Source organism: Saccopteryx leptura, chromosome 7 (assembly GCF_036850995.1).
Source record: "Saccopteryx leptura isolate mSacLep1 chromosome 7, mSacLep1_pri_phased_curated, whole genome shotgun sequence".
Lineage (NCBI taxonomy): Eukaryota > Metazoa > Chordata > Mammalia > Chiroptera > Emballonuridae > Saccopteryx > Saccopteryx leptura.
This window is the reverse complement of record NC_089509.1, coordinates 47,716,000-47,724,170: the sequence shown is the minus strand read 5'-3', so window position 1 is coordinate 47,724,170 and position 8,171 is coordinate 47,716,000. Positions and strand designations below refer to the sequence as shown.

At 38.7% G+C, this 8,171-nt stretch overlaps 1 pseudogene; it reads left to right on the top strand.

The window, feature by feature from the left end:
• Window positions 1-782: 782 nt before the first annotated feature.
• On the top strand, window positions 783-2,968 carry LOC136378505 (heat shock protein HSP 90-beta-like; annotated as a pseudogene).
• The last annotated feature ends 5,203 nt before the right edge of the window (window positions 2,969-8,171 follow it).

Genomic DNA, 8,171 nt, shown 5'->3' with positions numbered 1-8,171 from the left:
ATCAGGGAGACTGTTACACTGAGTCCCATCAAACACCTGAAACATAAGGCCACCATGCCAAGACTGATAGACACAACAGATATACCACATAGACAGAAACAAACACAGAGAGCTATCCAAGATAGGAAGACAAATAAACATGCCACAAATAAAAAACAGAAAAACGCTCTAGAAAAAAGACGGATACAAAATAAAGACAAGTAATATACTAGATGTAGAGTTTTAAATAATGTGGCTAAGGATGCTCAAAGAACTTAATGAGAATTTAATAGCATTAAATGAGACACAGAAACCACAGATAAGAACAAGTCAGAAATAAAGTATACAGTAGAAGGAATAAAAGATATGTTAGATAAAACAGAGGATTAAATCAGTGATTCAGAAGACAAGGTAGCAGAAAACATCCAATCAGAGCATCAAAAAATTTAAATAAATGAGGACAGTTTAAGGGACCTTTGAGACAGGATGAAGCATAACATTAGCATCATAGGGGTACCAGAAGGAGAAGAGACAGAGTAAGGGATTGAGAACCTATGTGAAGAAATTATTTGAAAACATCCCTAACCTGGTGAAGGAAAAAGACACACAAATCCAAGAAACACAAATAGTTCCAAATAAGAAGAACCAAAAATGACTACATCAAGGCACATCATAATTAAAATAGTAAAAGTTAAAGACAAAGAGAGCTCTCGAATCACCACTTTGCACACTGTTTGCAGTGAGTAAGCCAGCAGAGTCCCTGCCCATCCTGCTCTCTAGACTTGTATCTTTTCATCTTCAAAATGCTTGAGGAAGTGCACCATGGAGAGGAGGTGGAAACTTTTGCTTTCTGGGCAGAAGTTGCCCAACTCATGTCTCTCATCGTCAATACCTTCTACACCAACAAGGAAATTTTCTTTTGGGAGTTGATCAGTAATGCTTCTGATGCCTTGGACAAGATATGCTATGAGAATCTGACTGACCCTTCCAAGTAGGACAGTGGTAAAGAGATGAAAATTGACATCATCCACAACCCTCAGGAACATACCCTGAGTCTGGGAGACACAGGCATTGGCATGACCAATGCTGATCTCATAAATAATCTGGGAACTATTGCCAAGCTTGGCACAGAAGCATTTATGGGGGCTCTTCAGGCTGGTGCAGACATCTCTATAATTGTAAAATTTGTTGTTGGCTTTTATTATGCCTACTTGGTAGCTGAGAGAATGGTTGTGGTCACAAAGCACAATAATGATGAGCATTATGCCTGGGAATCTTCTGCTGGATGTTCCTTCACTGTGCGAGCTGATCATGGTAAGCCCATTGGCTGAGGTGCCAAAGTGATCCTGCACCTTAGAGGAGACCAGACAGAAAGTGATCCTCTACCTTAAAGAAGACCAGACAGAGTACTTAGAGGAGAGACAGGTCAAAGAAGTGGTGAAAAAGCACTCACAGTTCATAGATTATCCCATTACCCTTTATTTGGAGAAGGAATAAGAGAAAAAAATCAGTGATGATGAAGCAGAGGAAGAAAAAGGGGAAAAAAGAAGACAAAGATGATGAGGAGAAACCCAAGATTGAAGATGTAGGCTCAGATGAGGAGGATGATAGTGCTAAGGATAATAAAAAGAAAACAAAGAATATTAAGAAAGAAATATATTCAGAAAGAAAGGAACAAGACCAAGCCATTTGGACCAGAAATCCTGATGACATCACTCAGGAGAAATATGGAGAGTTCTATAAGAGCCTTACTAATGATTGGGAAGACCACTTAGCACTTCTCTGTAGAAGATCAGTTGGAATTCAGGACATTGCTATTCATTCCCTGTCAGGTTCCCTTTGACCTCTTTGAGAACAACAAAAAGAATAACAATATCAAACTCTATGTCTGTCATGTGTTCATCATGGACAGCTGTGATGAGTTAACACCAGAATATCTCAACTTCATTTGTCGTGTAGTTGACTCTGAGGATCTGCCCCTGAACATCTACTGAGAAATGCTCTAGCGAAGCAAAATCTTAAAGGTTATTTATAAAAGCATTGTTAAGAAGTGCCTTGTGCTCTTCTCTGAGCTGGTAGAAGACAAGGAAAACTATGAGAGATTCTATAAGACATTCTCGAAAAACCTAAAGCTTAGAATCCATGAGGATTCAACTAATTGGCAATGCCTTTCTGAGCTCTGCACTATCACACCTCTCAGTATGGAGATGAAATTACTTCTCTCAGAATATGTTTCTTGCATGAAAGGGAGCCACAAGTTCATCTATTACATCACTGGTGAAGGCAACGAGCAAGTTGCCAACTCTGCTTTTGTAGGGTGAGTATGGAAGTGGGGTTTCAAGGTAGTATATATGACAGAGCTTATTGATGAGTACTGTGTGCAGCAGTTCAAGGAGTTTGGTGGGAAAAACTTGGTCTCAGTTACCAAGGAGGGTCTGGACCTACCTAAGGATGAAGAGGAAAAGAAGAAAATGGACAAAAGCAAGGCCAAGTTTGAGAACCTCTACAAACTCATGAAAGAAATCATGAACAAGAAGGTTGAGAAGATGACAGTCTCCAATAAGCTTGTGTCTTCACCCTGCTGCATTGTGACTAGTACCTATGGCCGGACAGCTAACATGGAGCAGATCATGAAAGCCCAGGCCCATTGGGATAACCCTACAATGGGCTGCATGATGTCTAAAAAACACCTGGAGATCAACCCCGACCACTCATTGTGGAAACTCTGCGGCCAAAGGCAGAGGCAGACAAAAATGGCAAAGCTATCAAGAACCTTGTGGTGCTGCTGTTTGAAATTACACTGCTCTCTTTTGGTTTCTCACTTGAGGATCCCCAGACCCACTCCAACCACATCAACCACATGATCAAGTTAGGCTTAGGCATTGATGAAGATGAAGTAACAGCAGAAGAGCCCATTATTGCTGTACCTGATGAGATCACTCCCCTTGATGGTGATAAGGATGTCTCTTGCATGGAAGAAGTAGATTAGGAGTCTGTATCTGCAGACAGTGTATTCTCTGTAGTGTCTTCATGGCTCCCCCAACAGCTCTGAGTGGCCCTGGCCCACCTGGTTTCCACTGCTGATGTTTAGTGGATTTTATTCCCTCTCCTGTCTTTGTCTAAGGCAGGTTACAAGGGCCTCGAGTTTTCCCTTCTCACATTTGACATTGGGTTTGAATATGGTGTATTGTGTGGTTTTTGTTTATTTTGTTCTGAAATTAAACTATACAAAATGAAGAAAATGAGGTTAAAAAAAGAAACAGGACAAAGAGAGAATCTTAAAGGCCATAGGAGAAGGACAATTAGTTGCCTACAAGGGAGTTCCATCAAGACTGTCAGTTGATTTCTTAACAGAAATATTTCAAGCCAGAAGTGTTTAACATGAAATAGTCAAAGTGATGAAAAGCAAGAACCTACAATCAAGACTACTTTACCCAGCAAGGCCATCATTTAAAATTGAATGAGAAATAAAGAGCTTCCCAGACAAAAAAAAAAAAAAAACAGAAGGAATTTGTTATCATCAAACCAGGATTGCAAGAAATGTTAAGGGGTTTACTTTAAGAAGAAGAAGAAGAAAAAACCCCAAAAAACATAGTTAAAAGAATAAAATGGCAATAAATACATACCTATCAAAAATCAATTTAAATATAAATGGCTTAAGTGCTCCAATCAAAAGACATAGGGCAGCTGAATGGATAACCAAATATATGCTGTTTACAAGAGACTTACCTCAGAATGAAAGGTATACAAAGATTAAAAGTAAAGAAATGGAAAAGATATTTCATGTAAATTTAAAAAAACACCTGGAGTAGCAATACTTATATCAGACAAAATAGACTTTAAAACAAAGGCTACCAAAAGAGGCAAAGAAGGATACTACACAATGATAAAGGGGCAATCCAACAAGAGGATATAGCCCTTCTAAACAATTATGCTCCCAATATAAGAGCACCTTATATATAGCAAGTCTTGATGGACATAAAGGGAGAGATCAACGGTAATACAGTGATAATAGGGTATTTTAACACCCCATTGACATGATGCCTAGATCTTCCAGATAGTACATCAACAAGGAAACAACATTCTTAAATGACATACTAGATCAGATGGATTTAATTGATATCTTAACCCCAAAACAGCAGAATGTGCATTTTTTACAAATGCACATGAAACATTTTAAGATAGGCCACATGGCCTGACCAGGTGGTGGTGCAATGGATACAGCATTGGACTGGGATTTAGAGGATCCATATTCAAAACTCTGAGGTTGCCATATGAGGCTTGAGCATGGTCTCATCTGGCTTGAGTGCGGGGTCCCTGGATTGATCATGGGATCATAGACAGGACTCCATGGTCACTGGCTTGAACCCAAAGGTCACTGGCTTGAAGTCCAAGGTTGCTGGCTTGAGCAAGGGGTCACTCTCTCTTTTGTAGCCCTTCTGTCAAGGCACATATGAGAAAACAATCAATGAACAACTAAGGTACCATAACAAAGAATTGATGCTTCTCATTTCTCTCCCTTCCTGTTTGTCCTTATCTGTTCCTCTCTCTGTCTCTCTCTCTGTCACATAAATAAATAAATAAATAAATAAATAAATAAATAAATAAGATAGGCCACATGTTAGAACACAAAACAAGTCTCAATAAATTTAAGATTAAAATCATATCTAGCTCCTTCTCTGACCATAATGGTGAGAAACTAGAAATCAATCACAAGGAAAACACTGAAAAACACACAGAGACATAGAGCTAAATAACATGTTACAAACGATGAATAGTAGACAATGAAATCAATCAAGAAATCAAAAGATACCTTGAGACAAATGAATATGGGAACACAACCACCCAACATACATGGAACACAGTAAAAACAGCCCTTAAAGCAGCAGTTCTCAACCTGTGGGTCGCGACCCCGGCGAGGGTCTAACGACCAAAACACAGGGGTCGCCTAAAGCCATCAGAAATACATAAATGTATTGTATAATAAATATGTATTTTCCGATGGCTTTAGGCGACCCCTGTGCTTTAGTTGTGCGACCCCCGCCGGGGTCGCGACCCACAGGTTGAGAACTGCTGCCTTAAAGGGAAATTTATAGCATTATAGGCCTACTTCAAGAAACAAGAAAAATCTCAAACAGTTAAAAATTACATTTAAAGGAGTAATACACAAAATTACACTTAAAAGATCAACAAACAAAACCCAAAGTCAGTAAAAGAAAGGAAATAATAGAGATCAGAGTGAAAATAAACAAAATAGAGTCTAAAGAAACAATACAAAAGTCAATGTAAACAAGAACAACTAATAGAATAGAGAGCCCAGAAATAAATTCACACCTGTATGGTTTATCAATGTTTGACAAAGGGGGCAAGCACATATAATGGGGTAAAGACAATCTATTCAATTTATGGTGTTGGGTAAATTGGACAGATATATGCAAAGAAGAAGAAAGAAAGAGAGAGAGAGAAGAAAGAAAGAAAAAAAGAAAAAGAAAGAAAGAAACTAGACCACATTCTTATACCATACAGAAGAATAACCTCAACAAGTATTAAAGACTTGCAAGACTCAGAGCCATACAACTTGTACAAGAAAATATAGGCAGTAAAATCTCAGCTATTTCTCTTAGTAATATATTTTTTTCCAATATATCTTTTTGGGCTGGGAAAACAAATAAAAAACCAAATGGGACTACATCAATCTAAAAAGATTTTGTACAGCAAAGGAAACAATCAACAAAATGAAAACTCACTAAATGGGAGAACATATTTGTCCATGATCCATTTGATAACAGTTTAATATCCAAAGTTTGTGAAGAACTTATATAATTCAACATCAAAAAGAAAAAAAAATCAAATTAAAAATGGAGATTATTATGCTAAGTGAAATAAGCCAGGCAGAGAAAGACAAATATCATATAATCTCACTTATATGTGGAATCTAATGAACAAAGTGAACTGAGGAGTGGAATAGAAGCAAAGACAGGGTTACAGGGAGCAGAGGGACAGCTGTCAGAGGGAAGGGGGATGAGGGCAAGGGATCAGAGAAGGCGAAGGGCTTAGTGAAATTATATATGCATAACACATACAGATAACAGGACAGCAAATCCCAGAGGGAAGGGGAGAGGGATTTAGGGCAAAGGGGGAATAATGGAGGACATGGGGGTTGGGGGGAGGAAGTTATATTGAGTGGGACACTTGAATTCAAGTTAATACAATAAATTAAAATTAATTAAATTTTTTTTAAAAAATGAGCAAAAGTCTGACTAGACAGTGAAACAGTGTATAGAACGTCAGTCTGGGATGATGAGGACCAAGGTTTGAAACTTCAAAGCCTCAGGCTTAAGCATAAAATCGTAGACATGACCCCATGGTGGCTGGCTTAAGCCCAAGGACATTGGTTTGAAGCTCAAGGTCACTGGCTTGAGCAAGGGTCATTGGCTCAGCTTGAGCCCTCGGTCAAGGCACATATGAGAAAGCAATCAATGAACAACTAAGGTAGGTGCTGCAACAAAGAAGATACATCTCATCTCTTTCCCTTCCTCTCTGTCTGTCCATGTTTGTCCCTCTCATTCTGTCTGTCTCTATTTCACTAAAAAAAAAAAAAAAATACAAAGGACCAGAGTAGACACTACTCCAAAAAGGACATACAGATGGTCAGTAGACATATGAAAAGATGCTTATTATTACTAATTATCAGAGAAATGCAAATAAAAGCCACAATGAGATATCACCTCACACGTATCAGAATAACTATCAATCAACAAACAACAAGTGTTGGTGAGAACGTGGAGAAAAGGGCATGCTTGTGCACTTTTGGTAGAAATGCAAATTGGTGCAGCCCTTTTAGAAAACAGTATGGTGGTTCCTCAAAAATTAAAAATGGAACTGCCTTATGACCCAGCAATTCCTGTTCTGGGAAAATATCTAAAGAAATCCAAAACACTAATTTGAAAGAATATATGCACCCCCTATGTTCATTGCAGCATTATTTACAATAGCCAGGATTTGAAAGTAATCCAAGCACTCATCATGAACTGATAAATGGATGAAAAGGAAGTGGTGCACTATATATATATGTATGTATGTATGTTCTGGAATTACTTTATCATGAAAAAGAATAAAGGACCTAGCAGGGGTCCCCAAACTTTTTACACAAGGGGCCAGTTCACTGTCCCTCAGACCGTTGGAGGGCCGCCACATACAGTGCTCCTCTCACTGACCACCAATGAAAGAGGTGCCCCTTCCGGAAGTGCGGTGGGGGGCTGGATAAATGGCCTCAGAGGGCCGCATGTGGCCCGCGGGCCGTAGTTTGGGGATGCCTGAATTGTTCTAAATGTAATAAGTCAGTCAGAGAAAGAAAAATACCATTGGATTTCTCTTATATGTGGATTCCAAACAATCAAAACAAACAAAAAAAGAAACAAAGACAGATGCGTAGATATAGAGAACAGATTGATAGTTGCCAAATGAGAGGGGCATTCGGAGACTGGGTGAAAAAAGCAGAGAATGAAACATACAGATCGGTAGTTACAAAATATTTATGGGGATGTGAAGTACAATATATAGTTAATTATATGGTAATAATCATAATTATTAACAAACTATGGTATGGTGCCAGGTGTGTACTAAAATATTGGGGCAGGGGGGAAACTTTGTAAAGTGTGTGATTGTCTAACACAGGAGTCCCCAAACTACGGCCCATGGGCCGCATGCGGCCCCCTGAGGCTATTTATCCCGCCCCACTGCACTTCCAGAAGTGGCACCTCTTTCATTGGTGGTCAGTGAGAGGAGCACATTGACCATCTCATTAGCAAAAAGCAGGCCCATAGTTCCCATTGAAATACTGGTCAGTTTGTTGATTTAAATTTACTTGTTCTTTATTTTAAATATTGTATTTGTTCCCATTTTGTATTTTTACTTTAAAATAAGATATGTGCAGTGTGCATAGGGATTTGTTCATAGCTTTTTTCTTTTTTTTTTATAGTCTGGCCCTCCAACAGTCTGAGGGACAGTGAACTGGCCCCCTGTGTAAAAAGTTTGGGGACCCCTGGTCTAACAGTTGGACTCTTAACTACTATGTGTTACTGCTATGACTATATTGCTGTATTGCTCTCCCTTTATGTCTATTGAGATTTTCTTTATATATGTAAATTGGGAGCATAATGTTTACAAGGATTATGTCTTTTTATTGGATT